This window comes from Pocillopora damicornis, chromosome 8, assembly GCF_964200805.1.
Source record: "Pocillopora damicornis chromosome 8, jaPocDami1.2, whole genome shotgun sequence".
NCBI lineage: Eukaryota > Metazoa > Cnidaria > Anthozoa > Scleractinia > Pocilloporidae > Pocillopora > Pocillopora damicornis.
In genome coordinates, this window is record NC_142677.1 from 6,563,521 (window position 1) to 6,582,225 (window position 18,705).

Consider the following 18,705-nt stretch of genomic DNA (forward strand, 5'->3'; position numbering starts at 1 on the left):
ATTTCCGTTGTTTATTGGATTCCTGTACAATGATCATTGACTGTGTTCGCTTTCGTTTGGTCAAAGCTAAGTTTAGCTCAACCCAACTAAATTTAGCTTATCCTCGCATCAGCTGGGACCATTGTCATAATTTATTTTAGTATTAGGTCTGGTTTGATGATTTGTTCAGTTATGATGCATATAATCGTGGGGAAAAGAATATTTACGTTGTCGGTGTTTCGTCGACTTCTCGGGCGCGGTGACACAGTATTCTTATTACTAGGACTTCCTGTGGCAAAGCTAAAGTCTTAAATTCAGTCGCGGTTGTCGCGATTATCTTCCAAAAAGGCACCTTCGGCGTTTCTGCGGAGAGGGCTGGTTATGAGGCCCAGACAATCTAAACAAAGGTCCGTTGAAAGGATTTGTGGTTACAGGTTGTCTGTGTTTTACTTTCAATAGGTAAAACGCAATTTCAGGTCGGTATGTTCTAAGAAACTTTTAACCATTTTGCCCTGAAATGTGGTGTTTGCTGGGACAACATGAATAAATTTTTATCAAAACTTGCGTCTCAGAGTTGCTTATTAATATTTCCGTTGTAACTAGACGATCTTTTCTCACAGTTTTCTCCTCTAACCTCGTTTTCTCAGTCTGTACCGTAAGTTACGGACCGAGGTTTTTCCTCTCGGATTTATGGCTTGTACGCTCGAATTCAGCAGGCCTTTCAGTCAAATTTGCACAAACACACAGCTATTTCATAATTTTCCTTGCATGAGTCTTTGCTTGCCAGTACGCGCGCACCATTCTTTGTTTCTTCCTCTTCTGCTGTTTTCGAAAATTCAGCTGAACTGACAAACAGCTGGTCTTCCGTTATTTGAGAGCTCAAACGGATACGGGGAATCATATGCCCTGTTTTTACAAAGGCTCAGGGTATCGAAGAAAACAAGTTTTATGTTTGCGATGTTGAAATAGACATAAGTTGTCTAATTTGGTTCAATATGGAATTTTTTCCTTCAAACGTACACGATAAAAACAGAATCCAGTAATTTCCACGAACCATCTGAAACATATGCGTTGGTGATTGCACCGTTAACTTTTCATTCGAGAAAAAGTGATCAATTTTTGGACATAATGAGCTTTCAAGTAAGATTGGAAGCGTTTGTAAAACAACCCTTTCATCAATTTCACTTTTACAGCTGCGAATTTGGGCTGTGGCTAGCGGTAGAAAACAAACACCAGATGCGGGTTTTCACTTTGATAATTTGCTAACGGATCATTGAAATCTGAAAAATAGTGGCTACGGCAAACATAAATCAATCAGGGCCGTAGCCAGACTTCAGAACAAGACGAGGCAAGTTTCGAGCGCCGAAGGCGCGAGCCGCTAGGGTGATATGGGGGCATGCCATACCCCCTTAAATCTAGAAATCTAAAGATGCTCTTTAAGTATTTTTCGTGGCATTTTTCTTCAGAAAAGTCAATCTCGGGCCAAAATCAAGACGAAGTAATTGCCTCGTCTTGCCTCATACTAGTTACGGCCTTGTCAATCTGTAAAAGCCACAGCATTTACTCATTTTCTCAATGGGCTTTCACAGAAGTCAAGCTTTTCTCGAAACAAATTATCGAGGAGAAACAGAAACTGAAGAAACCTCGAAGCTATTGGCGACAAGTTATAAGTTTATCTCATTTTTAAATATTTCATAACAATGGGCAAAAATTATCAACGGTAAGTTACCTTGGCTCTCTTTCTTGTTTACACTGTCTTTCTCCCAGCTTCTGTAAAGCCAAATTTTTCCAAAGATGAAGTCAACCTAGCAGATGGAATGACTTGTTCGGATTGTGACGTTAGGAGTTTTCTGTAACCAAAAGAAACATAAAGTTTTGATAAGCGTACTGATCAATTTGAATAAAAACATATGGAATTTTGGGCAGTTATCGTCGCCAGACAGATCATTAACATTCTAGAAGGTTTTCTTGATAACATTATTGTCGAGAATGGAATATTTATTTAGAGTTTTCTGGAGCTATGGACAACTCTTTACGAGTCCAAAACCATGCACACTCAACCCTCATTTGAATCTAGGGGCCCGTTTCCCGAAAGTACTGGTCACTTTATGGGCCCGAAGCCATAATTTCATACTTTCATAATTTCGTCTCCAGATATCTTTGTTTTTTTTATTTTAAGTATCGGTATCTTTATCTCTTATGTAAACTAAACCTTTGGAATCTGTATTTACTGAGACTTTTTAGAAACGGACCCCAGACCCAGAAATGGCTTCTACATGTATGTACACCACAAATACGCAAGTCCAACGATGTGGTGCAACACTTTTGCTAACGATCGATTTCCAGTTTGACGACAAACGAGTTCTAACATTTATCTCTTTCCAGAACCAAATCCTTTGTATTTGTGAAATGAAACGAAACAAAATTTTCATATCAGCGTCTCATCGTCAACATTATTTTTAGTCCACATATCTGACATACTAGTACGCACTCGTTGCTTATTTAATTGAACCAAGTTTAAGCAAGCGGAACCGATTATAAATCTCAACGTGATAGTCCAAGATAAGTGACAAAACAGACAGCATTCTACGCTTCTACTGTTAAAGCTACGATCAGCAATTTTACCAAATCTACTCTGAGTTGAAGCTGGTTGCCATCAATCACTAAGCTATATTAGGATGGGAATGAAGTAGGAACCGAAGATGTGTAAGGTGGTAGAGATCATGGCGCTTGTTCCATTAAATCGTCGTTTTAGAAATTAAGAAGTTTTCCCCAGGTAGTGGCCTGTTTTTATTGGCGAGAAAAGATTCTCTTATATCTTTGATATTGTCCTTTTATTTCGAATGTCTTCAAATACAATGGAAGTACAGAAAAAAGGCGAGTTTGAAACCTTACCTTCGCTCAGATTTAGCAGTAGAGGAATTCAACACTTATTAAAGAATGGTTGAGGCTAGAGGCGACGATTTCAAAAAGCAGATGAGCACGAAGGAATAGGAATACTCTTGGCATTTTTCTTTGAAACAAAGCCAGACCATCATTCTCTGTATGAAAACCCTTTCTCGATGATAATTTGCGATCTTTAGTATCCTGTTAAGTTCAGTCAAAAGCTGCGCCGAACAAAAGATTTACACAAATCCTAGACTGCCCTGTCGATGGAAAAGACAAACAACGCCAAGAAATGACCCACTCCTCTTCCTGCTGCCAATCCACGCAGCTGAAAGTCTTGTTTCTTCTTGATATTAAACACAAAACAGGATAATGTGCTCAGAAATGTTTGGACTTTCAGTAAATTTAAATTCAAATACGATCTAAATATGTCTAACAAGAAGACCTGATTCACGAACAGTGATCAAATTTGTCACCTGAAGATATCCGCTTTTCATTTCAGATATAGTCCACCATCAGGGTGCTTTCTCTCTTCTTAGAAGCAAAAAATGATGACTTAAAAAAGTATTTCTGTGATTGGATAAAACCATAAGTTGATCGTTCGATAATTTTTTAAAAAGATGTGGCTGAAATTTAAACTATAAAAAGAAATGATAAACAAAGATGAAGATCGTTTTCAGAACAAACTACTACCTTGTTTTTAAATTATGCTAGCATGTCGACCCATCTCAACGTAGCAGGTAAACTGCTAAAATAAACTCTCGGTGTTTAAAACAAAGTTCACAGATGTTATTTGTCATTGGATTGCTTTCTTCCATTTCAGTAAATGTACTTGGAGCTGATGAACATATAAGACTTGAGACTTTGTTTGAAGGTCAACGAGTCAGTCTTCTGCGTAAGTACTAAAACATGCAAAGACCTAAAACCACCAACAACCACCTACAACCACCTCAAGAATTTCAACAACTACCTAAACCACCTACAACCACCTAAAAAAACATCTACAGCCACTCACAAACAATCTAAAACCATCTAAACCAAGGAATAAATCTCTAAAATAAGGCGAGACGACATGTGACGTACATGAAATACGAGAATCGAACAAAACCTCCACCTCCCTCTGAAATCTTACTCTCCCTGGTCCTTTGTATAATCAACCATCTCACGAAATGAAATACGAGAGCATGCTAATTATATGTTATTTTCCCTCAGTAGTAAAAGACTGAAAGAACTAAACGAAATAGTTATCTTTGTAAATCGACCACATTTCGTTCCCAATACCATTTCATATAACGTGTTCAAATTCTCAACGGTTCCTCTAATAAATTAACACAGAGTCACACAACGCGTGACGCATTCTCAATTTTAAAAATCATTTTTCTCGAGAAGTGAGCTTGGGACGCCTGTGACGCATAGTGAATATTCAGCGAATTAATGGTCACTGGTGGCTTGGGGGGTGAACGTCCTTCACAGCTGTCCGCCTAAGAGTCGGTACAAAGTAAAAAAGCAGTTGCACGCAAATAAAGGCAGAGAACTACAATCTTTTTTATGGCTACTGCTTCCCATACTTCCTATTTTTCAGGAAAACATACCGATAAGCACCGGGATTTCGGCACTTTTCTTGCGGGGACCTACTGAAACAAAGACAATACGATTGGGTAGATTGAGAGTTTAGTGGGATACAGAGGTATTTCTAATTTTGCCGCGCGTTTTAAAGACAAATTTTGTTTACTCTAGGGACCGAAATCTGTCAACACATCCCAATATAGACGGCAAGGTCACGAACGTGAAAAAGAGCGCGAAATTTCATCATTCACACTGACGTTTTCATTGCGTGTAGTTCGAAGCTACACCATGGACAGGTGATATTTTCCCTTTTCTTACTATGGCCATCAAATGCCAGGATGTGAGTAGTACTCCTTCCTTCATAACCTGGGCAACACACTCCCAATTCGACCTGTTGTAAGTGTTTCCTTACTCGGAACTGGTTAGATCAAATGTTCACCATAAACCGTATAATATCAAGCCAAGCTTTAATAATTACTCGATCTAAAAGAAATACATTTATAATTCGCAATTAGAACAAACGCAAATCAAGTCTTTATCTTGCAACTAAATTCAAAAACTTGAATGTAAACTTACTTCTGTGGCGGGTCGTTACAACAGTCTCACTTCACAGGTTAGCAGATTCTCCAGGTAAGCAGATTTAGAGACAGAAAAAATCATAACATAATAACTTCTTGCTCACTTCGATTCTGGTGAAAAACTGAATTGAAAAATAATAATCTAACGCTTTTAAATTAATCTATAGAATTAATGTCAATCACGATTCTTGTCATTAGGTAAATCTATCAACGAGAGGCCACGCTTTCATTTTCGTTTTGATAAACGAAACAGTCAGCGCCGAACAAAGAAAACCTGAGAGTCACTGTTATCCTGTTCCGCCACATGGCAAGTGTCGTGACTGAACACAATTTCACCGCTAAAATTTCCCTTGTGTGATTGACGCTTGCATTTTCACTTGTTGAAATGCGACCGTCTAAGCTCAATTTTATTTTCATTTCCAGTCTGATGCAATTTAATTTTCCAGCCGATTTTTCCAAGCCAAAATAAAAATTGGTCTGTGATGCGACTCGGCCCATAAGCATATTACTGAGTCAGTGTCTGCTTTTGAATTAACCTAAAATTACTCCGACCAAGACCAAGTTCCTTTAAGACGATTAAGATGTAAAAGTCTGAACTGCTTCGAAATCGAAAGATTAAGAGATTAAGATTTCTTAAGAAAGTTTGACACAAAGGGACTTTTCAGTTCCTCATTTTGAATAAATCAAATCTGCATTTTAATAGCGATTTACTTCCTTGTGCTTGCCAAGGCAAATCTTTTTTCCTGACGCCGCTAACAAAGTATTGGTTAATTCGTTTATATTTCGTCTTGAGAAAGATTCGGTATCGACATTGGGCTCGTCATAGAGAGTAAATCAAGTTTCACGACATTACCACGACACACTGAAACTTTAAACACAATCACGTTCTTCCTCTGTTCGTTCGCTGTGATAGTTTGCTCTTCACACTTAATATGCGCAATATTTTTATGTTTGTTGTGATAACCACTGTTATAATTTTACGATATTGCACGAAGGATTTTTTCTTTTTAGTTGAATAGGTTTAAATTTAGCTATATCAAGCAATTTCAGTTTTTACTGACGGTAGTTCGGTAGTGGTTGTAAGTTTAACGTGATAAATTCCACCTACCTGTGGAAAATGGAACACTCAGTTCTCTCGAAATATAGTAGATGTGTTTGATATATCACTAGACTGATTTCTTTACTAAATAGCGACAACACCTTTGATGAACAGAAGCTCTTCGTTCCACGACACATTTCAGCGCTAAAGGGAGAACTGACACGATCTTAGACCACAAAGCATTTCCGTTGAAGCGTTACATATGCTCAACCACCGAAGAGATTATCATCACATGCGAAAGCAGCTTTTCAAATAATGAATGGCTTTTCGTTTATTTGTCATGGAAATAGACACAACCATTGACAGTTCGGAACAGTTAAAAGATTCAAAGATCAGGTGACGCCACAACACGGCGACCATGTCGGAAATCGAAGATTTTCGTAATCTACTTTACATTGTTTATTCATTATTGCTCGCCGCTTGTGCCCATAACTCTGTTGGGATTTAGTGTATAGGCATTGAAATCCATGTTTATTCAATATTACGGTCATCTTGGAATGAAAGGAGGGAAATTTTTGGCAGAGAAATTGATTGAGAGTAGTCCTTTGTGGTTTCTGACCGTTTTTAGGCTACACGTTTGGGGAAAAAGGAATGAGATACAAAAGTGCAATTCAAGAAAAAAAAACTTGACTCTCGAGTGGTAATGAAAACTAAAATCTCAGTCCCTTCTGCCCTCTTCCTCCTATGCTAATCCAAAAGAAAATAAAACTGTCAGCATGGGCCTAGTTTGAATCCCTAAAATCGCACAGATTGTGACATGCTCTCTTGCACTTTCCTGGTTTCTATATTTGCGCATTAAAGCAAAGGCAAAGGATGAAATTAGTGAGAACATTAATAGAGCAGGTTAAACTTTTGGTGTGAGTGAGAGCACAAATAGAGTAAAGAAACAAACACAAAATAATGTACCATTTTGTGAAGGAACCATTTTTTGGTATTACACCGCATTGGTTCCAACTCGTTTTCATCTTCAGTGCGTGAAATAAAGGGATGGATATAGCTAACATTGGATTCTCAAGCATCAACAGTTAATTCACTGTTTTCAGTATAAAAATTTTGGTGATGACGTTAGTGAAGATGATGATAGTTATTATCGCTGATGCCGAAGTTATAAAGAAAATTTAACAGTTTCCAGTATTATCAGTTCAAACCTGGCTTTGAAACATTTGAATAGTAAGACTGGTAGGAAGTTCAAGCTGAGCTCGTACCCCAAAGCTATTTTTTTGGGGCATTGGTTACATAAAGAACTTTGCCGCTAAGTCCATAACTATAACTCGACATTATACATGACTAGAAACACGATTTTATGAGACTCAGTGCTTGATGCGGTAAGGAACCACGAATTCAACGACTTCTGATTAGGCGAACCAGACTAAGTGATATATGTTTATCTTAACAGAAAAAAATTGAATGTCAGCGTTTTCTTAGTTACGGTATTTAAGCGTCACTTAAAAATATGGCAAACATATGCACTATTTATGGCTGTGCTCAAGTGAAAGTGTTCTATGAACGTGGACCGCCTATAAATCGAACAGTGCGCACAACTGAGTTGGAAAATGGAGTATAAGAAAACATTTTCTCAGCGAAGTATTAATGGAAGTCTAGCTGACTCACTCCAGCATGTAATCGTATTCTTTGATGGTTTTATGGGCAATCTGAACGCACTTGCCAAAGCAAACTTGGATTATTTTTTCAATAGTAATCTATCAACTTCTGTTTTTGTGTTTCCAGTTCTTGACATCCCCTGCTTTAGAGAAACAAAAAACAAGAATGACTTTACCTTGTCCTCATGACATTGCTCTTCCAGTCGTCTCCAACACTATTCATCTGGGAGTTGCAGCGAGTAACAGGAGTCTGTTTTAATTGCTGTAACAGCATGAAATATTGCTAACTAAGCAAATGAAAATATTTTCCGCATTTCAAATAATTAAGTAGCACACCTTTCCTATTACGCGAGAATACTTTGTTCTGATGCAATATCATTGAGCTATTTCACCAATAACATATTTGTATAATTGTATAATCGTATAGCATTTTTATTTTTCACAGTTGACAAACATCTGCGTAACCAATGATCAGTATACCCTGACTACCGAAGGAGGCCTAATCTGCGTGTTCCGCGCACACGAACTTTCATTTTATCTCCTTGAAGACGAGGAAAAATGTCAGACGGTTTAAAAAAATTGTCTCAAGGTCATGAAATTTTTTCCACCGTTGGTTTGATTGATAAACTGATGTGCAGCACCGCACGAACTGAAACAGTGACAACTTGTTTTAATCTCCAAAACGTTTCCTCGGATAAGAGCAGACTATATCAGGGAGTTTTTACAAGTCATGGGTCGATAAGCTTGCTTATAAACCTTTTACATCGTAAATGATACGCATAATATGCCTATTTTCGACCTTTACGCATGCAGTCGAAACCCGCTTACTCGAACTCGATGGCAACTGTACAAGGAAAGTGGGGGTTGCTAGTGGCGCATTTATGCCAAGCAGCACGCCTGTGTCACTACCGTATTCTGCCAATGAACGGATGTTTATTAAAGTTCACATGGCAACCAGGTGGACAGTCAGACATGGTTTGATGCTACTCTACTCATAACCACAACACAATTACCCTTATCGGTATCGCAGAGGTCATGGGTTCAAATCCCGTACAGGCCTGAATTTTTTTCAGGCCTTATTTTCACTACTGCCCAAGTAATGCACATTACTGCGAGGATCAATTTCATTCAAGTCTTCCGCAGTTCAAATATATGACTTTCATATATTCTTAACAGTTTACAATTGCCCATGTCAGCAGATAATACGAGCCTGTCTGGATCCTTTTTAAGAGGTTCATGACCCATTTATCTTTCAGAGATGAGCCTGAAATAACAGGAAATCTCTTACTGAGCAAATGACGGAATTTTCTATCGTGTTTCTCTCTCTGTTTGGTAAACGTCTGTTGTTCTTTCGAACTGCAGAACTCCTCGACCCAGGAAGTTTCGGAGTTGTTAATCAAAGCAGAGAGTTCACTGAGTTAACGAGAGAATAAGCCACGCAAACACAGTATGGAACTGTGACATTCATCTATTCGTAGCTTCAGAATAGCCACAACGATAAAGTTGCTCAAAAACCTTTTCAGACTTTGGGGCATATTTTAGCCACAAAGTTAAAGTTGCTCAAAAACCTTTTCAGACTTTGGGGCATATTTTCTCCAAACCTAAGGATCCTGTTACAAAAGAACAACGAACCGACGCCATTTATTCTATTCCTTGCATTGACTAAATCAACGAATACATCGGACAGACTAAACGTCAGTTTGGTACACGTTTGAAAGAGCATCAAAAAGCGGGTTTCTTTTGCAAAAAGGAAAATTATGCTTTATCGGAGCACACATACCTAACTAACCAAACAATTCGGTGGGATAATCCTAAAAATTATCACCACTTAACGGCGTTACCACCAGCGCCTCTGTTTGGATGCTTGGCATATTAACTCCGCCCATGCTCCTTTAAATCGTGACGATGGCGGCTTGCTTCCTGACGCCTATTTACACCTCGTCAGAAAGAAAACGCAGCTAATTAGTGAACGGATGTTTATTGGCCTTTCGAGTTTCATGAATGTTATCACGTTCGTACTGACTCAATCAGCTTTATTGACCTAATTTCTTATTTCAGTAAAGTTCGATTAATCAGGATAAATGTTAGCCAAGGTAAAGTATAAGTAAAACTAATTCGAGGTAACGGAAACTTCAGGTAGCCCGATAATAAATGACTGAAAAAATGGGGTCGAATCCAGGTTAAATGGGATTTTCTTCGAGTTGGCAGGTTCTACTAGAAAACGTAGCAATCGGTGTGACTAGGTGTTGCGCATACTTAACAATTTTTCGCACCGATTGTTCGTAATGTGTTTAGAAAAAGTAACCCGCGTTGCGCTCGATCAGTCCTTACAAGCCTACGTGTAGCCATTCCCCCCCCCCCCCCCCCAGATTAAATGGAGGCGAGGGAACGTCTACGCGATCACAAAAAGGTAGCATATTTTTAAAAAAGGTAGCATATTTTTAGTTTTTTTGAAGAGAACATTAACAGAGTCATGACTTGTTTGGTCTCTAAGAGTTGATTATTTTCAAGTTCGGTCCATGGTACATTCTATTTTCAAATTTCAGTGTCTCGGGGAAAGGAGATTACCGGAATACTGAGTCGCTCGTCGTCTAGAGGACTTGGCACACCGAAAATAAAGATTGCTCGGTCTGGTCGTGTCGGTCCCAGTTTCCGCTTTCACCGGCAACAAAATGGCGTCGAGGAGAATCATGATGCTGACATAGTTTGACACTGCTTCTAGTCTGCAATTAAGTACAGAATTTATCTATGTTTTATCAGAGCAAGCATGTAACTAAAAATGAAGATATCGAGCTTTATCAAGAATAGATAAATAATTTGGAATTGTTTTGTGTTTCTATTTTTGAAAAGCATACTTAAAGAAAGTTTTATGGGATAATTTACGCAACAGCATTTTACATCAGGGGCCCCTGTTTGATTCATAGTCAAAGGTAATCCCTGTTGTGAGCCGAGAACCTTGCTGATTACGCCGACTGGAAAAAAGAGTTAGGCTAACAAAGAGGTTAGTATAAGAACCAAATAACAGTTGAAAAATTATTTGGCAGTGTGGCAGAAAAATTTTTTTCTTATTTAATACATCACAGTATAAATTGCAGGACAGTTACGTGTTGTACTTCACAACAGGCTACCCAAATTTAAAAACCTCAAAGTATTTTAATTGTCAATGAATAAGTTTTTATCAATCAGATTGCAAGGATCACCATTGAATTCAAAATGGATGTAATATAACAGTATGTACTAAGTACCTAAGTGGCAGGGCCAGACGGAGAAATATTTGGCTCCAGGTCATCACGTATGGACCAAGTGTAGCAAAAGTGGTTTGGTGTAGTCTGTACTTTTATCAACAACAACATTCGTCACCACAGTGGTCACAACAAAGTTTGACCACTATGGGATTGCACATCCATGCCAGTAAAGGTAATTTGATAAATTGGCATAACTCATAACTTCGTGCAGCTGTGTATAATATCTTCTGCAACAGAAGTTGTAAACATCATCTCAATGCTACAAGTAATTAATATCAGTTCTTCAAAAACTTGTCACCGAAAATGTACAAATATCTTAAATACATACTGGTAATTTAAAATAGTAATTGACTGTTTGTCTTCTAATAATTTGTATCAACCTTTTCACTCTGAAAATCTTAACTCCACATACATATAAAACAAACAACTTTTCTTGACTGAATAAATTAATTTAGTATGGATAAATATGTGCGTTTTTTTAACTTTTTGCAGTGCGGACTGTAACATTTAAATTCAGAATAAAATTTCTATACCAACTTTCAATAAATAAAACTAATACCTCATTCACACCAGAAAACATGGTAGTTAAACCTGGTTTAACTAAATGAAAATCTGAAACAGAGAACTGATAAACAGAATTTTCCATAGGATTTCAAGTAATCGCTAACTTATATTCTCAGTATGCTAAATTTTAAGTTTCCCGAAGATATTGTCGGCCGACTGTCGACCAACAGTTGGCCAACTGTCGACAGAGATTACTTGCCGTAGCGTTCATGGCTACCTTCAAGGCTATGTGTGCTGACGCGATGGGCTTTTTGCTTCCCAGGTTCCTCATCTACTGCTAATGCATGCGTAGCCTCCAAACTACGTATCTCCTCCTGCATTGCCGAAATGCGGGTTTTTGCCTCAGTTAAACATGTTATACCACGTTATTAAGGTGGTATAACATGTTTAACTAAGGGTAGATGTGAGTTAATGTGGTAAAACATGATCTAAGGGTATATGGGTGTTCATGTGGTAGAACATGGCTTAATTGGGGTAGATATGGGTTCACGTGCATGGTAGAACATGGTTAACTTGGGGAGGATGTGGGTTAATGTGGTAGAACATAGTTAACTAGGGTAATGTGGGGTTAATATGGTAGAACATTAAGAATCCCTGGTCGATACCGGTGCAGCGCTCTACCAGCTGAGCTAACAAGCCAACTGGGAGCTGGTCATTATGTTGGTTCCAAATAAACCCGTGAAGTGGTGATAAGCAACTATGAATATATGAAAGTCACATATTTGAACTGCAGATAAAAACGTGAATATGAATGCGATCTTCGCAATCTTCCATGTCCACCCTCGTTTTCTCTGAGGCATCACAACTGATCAGGGTTTCCTGCAATGAATTTATGATAATGCGTCAGCAGACAGTTGTTCAAAACTAAAAAGCCTTGCAAGGCATCCTTACACAAAGCCAATTCTTGATTAAACGATAAAATAATTTGTGACCGAGTATTTTTTCAAACTCCATATTCGCTGCGCCGGAGAAATTTTCTCACAAAGAAATGTGCAGGGAAAGGAGGATTGATAACCGTTCTCCCCTTGCTTCACCACAATAACGAATGCTATTTATCGCAGAAATTTCAAAGAACAGCTGGTCTCAACGCCCATGACGTTGCATTTTGGCAGATTGCAACGTGTATCTCTGCTTTCGCTTCCAAATTAATTGTTTCTTGCTTTGAAAAAAATGGGACCACAAACTAAATAGATCTCACTTCGAACTACAAGTTGGGTCTGTGCGTACTTACTGATCATGTTCAAGAAAAAGAACTCATCATGAATTAAACTATTTTTATACGCTCATTGAAATTTCATCATAGGTGTTTTTTCCGCAATACATTAGAGACAAACCATCTAAAAAAATGTTTAGAAAAGCACTTTTGCGCTGGTACCTCGTCAATACTAATGAAACATTATCTCTTTTATAATTTTCTGAGCTACTTTGTCATTTGCTTTACTTTTTTATTAAAAATCTCAAGTCCTTTGTTATACATAACTTTAAGGGGCACAATATTAGTTTATCTAGATGTGCCCCCTCTCCTCTCCTTCAATATACAACCTAATTCAATTTAAGCGTCGTAATTTCTGTTCTTCGCATTTTTTCCTCTGTAAATCTTTATCTGAAGCTATGTTATATCACGTTACTGGTTGATTCTTTTGATCCAAACAAGTCGACGCTTGAAAAACTATTGAGCACATACCCTGAAATGCAGACTTATACCAAGAAATTTGTTGTGCCATTCCCAGCTGACTGGCCCGGGTGGTACTACCCAAAGAAATTAATCGCCAATGGATGGAGTCTTAACATAAGTATTATACCTGAGCAAGGGCCTTTTCATGTTTGCCTTAATGCTTATGAAGATGTTGTCAAAAAACTTTAAATTTGTTTTCGATAAACTGTTCTCATTTGTCTTTGAAGGTACTCTGGCAACAAAACCCAAACCATACCAAACATCCTTAATTGCGACTGCTGCCCTAGTTGGCTGGCAACTTATCGGAGAAAAAGTCCTACGAAAGTTTGGAAAGTGCAAACACCATCAATTTGTATCCATCTTGCACTTACTTGAACGTGTTGTGCCTCCCGTTTTTTGTCAAAGTTATGGCACAGATGGCCATCATTTTCGTATGCTGGAAAAGGAAACATTATGATAAATCAACTGCGTCCTTTTTGAGTGACGGTGCTTACCGATGCAGACATCTTTCAGAATACTGGTCTAGGGGGTCAACAATTCTTAAGCTATTCACAGAAAAGAAAATTCTGGTCTGACACTCTGTGCTGCGAAGAAACATTGAGAAGTTCAATGATGCAAGAAGAGTTGAAGATACTACAAAGTCGCTTGCACCGTCAGGTTTCTTAAATGACTTCATATAATCCTTTGTTCTGTACTACCACCAAGACCACTCTGAACCAAACTTGTGGCTCGTTGCAGGAAAAACAGCAGAATTTCTTCTCAATTTGTTTCGGGACATTACACAGAATTGAAGCAGATCATAACAGGTAACTCTCCTATGAAAATAGAACATATGTTAAAACCTGTGGTAATCTCGAACGGGAAAGTTGTGTATTTGCATGTTGTAATACTGCTTTTCAGGCCACCATTACAAAATGGATTTCAATTTGAACTAGTTACTAGACAAAAAATAATATGCACATACACAAATGAATTCTTAGATCTGAATAATTATTCCAGGCTACAGTTGCCTTGTTTAGTTGAATTATGGTAGGATAAAGAAATTAATCAAAAGATAACCTACAAACAAAAACTAAAACAATACGTTTACTATTTAACGTCAATAACTAAAATTCAAGCATGGGCAATAATTCTATGCCACCATAGTTCATTCTTGCTCTTTGAATTCAGGTCGGCCGCATTTTTACAAACAATGGGCAGTCAAGAGGAAAGGTGCTGTCAACTTTTGATACCGTAGTTGATGCCAAGTGTTTTCCACTAAGTCACAAATTAGATGACATAGAACCTAACTTACAACCTGATTGGGATGTTTACTGCGACTCACCAACCTGCACAAGGATAGACTAGACCACTGTTGTTAGATTGGCCTGCTTTCTTTGTTTCCATGAAACATGCCTTTTTCAATCGAATATTTGCTGTCCAATCTGTCTGGAGCTGTTGAAAAAAAAAGTGGAAAAATTAGCAGAAACCCTCAACAGAGGACTTTTAAAGTCCAAATTCCAATGGAACCCTTTAAAAATGATGAATGTATCTGATGCTGAATCATTTTATTCATGAACAGAATGGACTCTGAAGGTTGACAATATCTTAAATAGTAATCCAACAATCCCTCTTCTATTCAAACCCAATCAATCAGTCTACGACCACCCTTTACCTCCAGACACAAGTTCACAAAATTCGCCTGGCCGTCACAGCTCTCCTCACGTTCTGACGCCAATCAATATCCAGCCATATCAACATGGCAATGTCACTTACTAATACTTTCCGAGCACTATTTATTGACTATTATCTCAGTCAATAATTCTTGGTGGAACAGGGAGCAACGCATACTCACTATTACCCTTTTGTTTCGCAGATTGTTTTTTCAAGCGCTGCAAGTCTCTACAGCACTGAACAGCATCATCGGCCATACCGCTGTGGGTCCTCAACTCCCTGTCAGCATTATTCCTGGAGCAATTCTTTCAGCTTTGTTATGTTTCCACTGGAGACAAGCTTTATTGCAGGAAAGAACGGCTTCTGTTTTTATTTTCAGTTCCAACACCGCTGTATCTATTCCATTCTCCCAGAGAAATTTTTCTTTTAAATAGCCACATCCACGACAACAGCGGAGCTCGTGGCTTTTAGATAGATAGATAGATAGATAGATAGATAGATAGATAGATAGATAGATAGATAGATAGATAGATAGATAGATAGATAGATAGATAGGTAGATAGATAGTTTAATCATCAACACTTTGCAGCCCGAAGGCTGAATTGTGTATTTTAAAAAAACTAAGTACAGTTAATATAAAAGTATATAAAAAAAGTATACAAAAAGGTATATAAAAAGTATATAAAAAAAGGTATATGAAAAAAAGACTAAAACTCCACGTAAATATATTATCAATACAGGATCTAATAATAAAATTATTCCAAAAACGATTAGTCTTGCATTTAGGTACGATAAAGTGCTTTTTGCATCTCGGAGCATAACGTGACGGTCCACTAAATGAGATTAAACTGTTCGGATGGAATTCAAGGACCTTAATAATGGTGTCAAAGGTATTACCACATAGCCCTGCGATGAAATCTACGATAGGGACAATGTTCACCGGTTCGATAGCCTTCTGGTAGGGCAGTCCTGGGCATACTGTAGACATTGCCCGCTTTTCAACTCGCACGAACTTGTCTTTAAGTACTTTGGCAGGGCATAAAAAAAGACGGGTGCCGCGTACGTAGGACCAGAGCGTATACAAGCTGTGTAAAAAGTGGAACTCTTGCTCTTTTTAACTGCGCTGGAAAATAAAGACGCTTTGTCGCTTTCTTGATTACGTCACTATTATGCTCGTTCCATGTAAGGTTGCTCGATATGTTCAGACCTAGTAGTTTAGCACTAGACACCCTCTCTAGTTCATTACCATCTACTACAATAGACGCAAACTGGGGCTCATCCTTTACAAAAGATATCCTGAGCTCCTTACATTTGTTGCCATCAAGTTGGACTCTACTCTGCGTAAACCACTCCGTAACCTTATGCACGATCTCCCGGGCACAACCTCGGTTACCCTTGGCAACGACCTTAGTTGCGGTCGTATTGTCAACGTACTTCCATACATTAGCTAAATTATCAACATCTAAATCATTTATAAGTACAAGAAATAGCCAGTCCTCAGATAGTTTGACTCCTTGGCAACGATTAGAAAGGGAACCAATGATCCAGTTGATAATTCTTGTGGGCAGATTCTAACTGCACAATTTCTCTACGAGTATTTTATGGTCTATAAGGTCAAACACTTTTCTAAAATCAAAGAAAATAGCTCTAACTGTAGCGCCGTTTCCATCAGTTTCTTTGACAAGTCGTGAAGCATGTGTATTAGCGCCTGGGTGGTTGAGGAATTGAGAACAGCTCCATACTGGTTTGGGACTAGTACATCCAGAACCGCACACTTTATGTAATCGAGTACCACGCACTCTTTGGCTGGGTGGCCGTATTCATATGAGCTTCTCTCGTGCCATAAGGAAATCACTAATTCCTATACACCCTTGGGACTGTAAGGAATGTCAGGTTCCACTGAAAGCGATTTGTAACGCAATTTGTCGCTTGTGCTGGAGCTATGCATCAGGTAACGCGATATTTTACATCGTTTTCAATTTTTTCATGTATGACCGTGTAGGTTAGGTGTGCTCCCGCTTCGCTTTGATAAAAGTTCCATTTTTTCTAGAGATTTACCTTTATCACTACCTTATATAAATTTGAGTGTTAGCCTATTATCCAAAATGGAGACAGTTGAGGTAAATTAAATAGAGAGAAATTAACCTTACAATATGCTTACTTTCCGAGTCCTAAATGCGCTGACATATTGCGGAATTTGTTGGCTCTAAGAGCAAGTAATCGAAGATTTCAGTTTACAGAGGTTATTTTCAAATAGCGTCCTTACATTGAAGCTTTAAAGGGAAAAATACACCCATGAAAAAACAGTAAAATGGCGCCAAGCTTTCCTTGATCAAACGATCGAAAAGCGCCAACAGCCACATCAAGAGGCTCTCGCCACGCATGCACCGACGTTTTTCATTCCCGTCGCCATTTTTCATCCCCGTTAAGAAGCACTAGTGACGAGTTTCCGAGTCGGGTGATTATCGGAAGTTGCCGGCTATTCCAATATGGCAGACTATTCCGGTAACGCCATTTGCGATTTATCAACACTCAAGCGACATGATTGAACCAGACATGAACATTATTACATGCTTTGCATGTGAAGAATATATTGTAAGGTTTAAATCAAGGAAATTTCGCTAAATTTTGTATAACTGTTTCCTTCACCCTCGTCGATCTTATGTTTCTTGTTCAGCAGAGTTTCAGCTTAACATTGTAGCCGCTAAGACCTACGCTTGCAAAGGTGAACGAAACTTATGAATAGTATCGCCTCTGCAGTGCCATTGTCATAGTGCTTCTGGTAAGAAAGATGCCCAGGATGAAATCTCTACTGTCTTGTACCTCTAGCCGGTAAGATCTCAGGAGGCTTAGAAAATACTACCGGCTAGAGGTACAGCTTGCATTTTTAGTCGACTTTGCCTAATTATTATTATGATTTGCTCCACATTTGACTTTTCTACACTCCGAATTAGTCTTACACTCCTTGGAATCACTTTCTACAAGCGTACGTTTACATTTAATTCTTTTTTATTTGGTCTTGTACCTCTAGCTGGTAGGATCTTGAGAGGTAGTATTTATTACAGTGGTACAGCTTGCATACTAGTCGACTTTGCCCAATTCTTCTACAGTTTGCTCCACATTTACTTTTCTGCACTCCAAATTGTAATTTTACACTCCTTGGAATCAATTTTTTTAAGAATACATTTAAATTTTTTTTATTTAGTCTTGCACCTCTGGCTGGTAGGATCTCAGGAGACCTAGAAAAGACTACTAGTAATTGTAATTTTACACTCCTTGGAATCAATTTTTTTAAGAATACATTTAAATTTTTTTTATTTAGTCTTGCACCTCTGGCTGGTAGGATCTCAGGAGGCCTAGAAAAGACTACTAGTAATTGTAATTTTACACTCCTTGGAATCAATTTTTTTAAGAGTACATTTAAATTTTTTTATTTAGTCTTGTACCTCTGGCTGGTAGGATCTCAGGAGGCCTAGAAAAGACTACTAGCTAGAGGTACGGCCTGCATATTTAGTCAACTTTGCCCAATTTTTACTGCGGCTTGCTCCACATTTTACTTTTCAGCACTACAAATTAGTCTTACACTCCCTGGAATCACTTTTTTCATGAATACATATACATTTTGTTCTTTATTATTTATTCCGAAACCCCTAGCTGCTTGGATCTTAGGAGACTTAGAAAATATTTGAAGTACAGCTTGCATATTTAATGAACTTTGCCCAATTGTTTTGAGTCTGCTTTGCATTTTACTTTTTGGCATCCCATTCTAGTCTTAAACTGCATCGGAATCAATTTTTTTGAAGAATATCTTCTTGGTCCTTGGCCGTATACCCATACCACTGTTTATTTGATGGCACAG

The 18,705-nt window shown here is 38.2% G+C and overlaps 1 protein-coding gene and 1 pseudogene across 14 annotated transcripts in view; one reads left to right on the forward strand and one right to left on the reverse strand.

The window, feature by feature from the left end:
* The window catches only part of LOC149041154 (uncharacterized), a 33,214-nt gene extending 25,205 nt beyond the window's left edge, over positions 1-8,009 (reverse strand). For 3 of the 13 annotated variants that reach the window (XM_089214503.1, XM_089214497.1, XM_089214495.1), the window contains exons 1-2: positions 7,886-7,993; positions 1,709-1,829 (exon numbers count right to left, since the gene is read on the reverse strand). The gene's annotated coding sequence lies outside the window, so the exon portion shown is untranslated. Of the gene's footprint in view, positions 1-1,708; positions 1,830-5,007; positions 5,132-6,117; positions 6,370-7,885 lie in introns of those variants that run through there. The other 10 variants (XM_089214500.1, XM_089214482.1, XM_089214486.1 and 7 more) reach the window with 7 other exon arrangements.
* A 5,061-nt stretch (positions 8,010-13,070) lies between these two features.
* Positions 13,071-15,178, forward strand: LOC149041157 (uncharacterized; annotated as a pseudogene). The gene is made up of 2 exons (XR_016189147.1): positions 13,071-13,999; positions 15,049-15,178. The product of XR_016189147.1 is annotated as an uncharacterized LOC149041157 (transcript).
* The last annotated feature ends 3,527 nt before the right edge of the window (positions 15,179-18,705 follow it).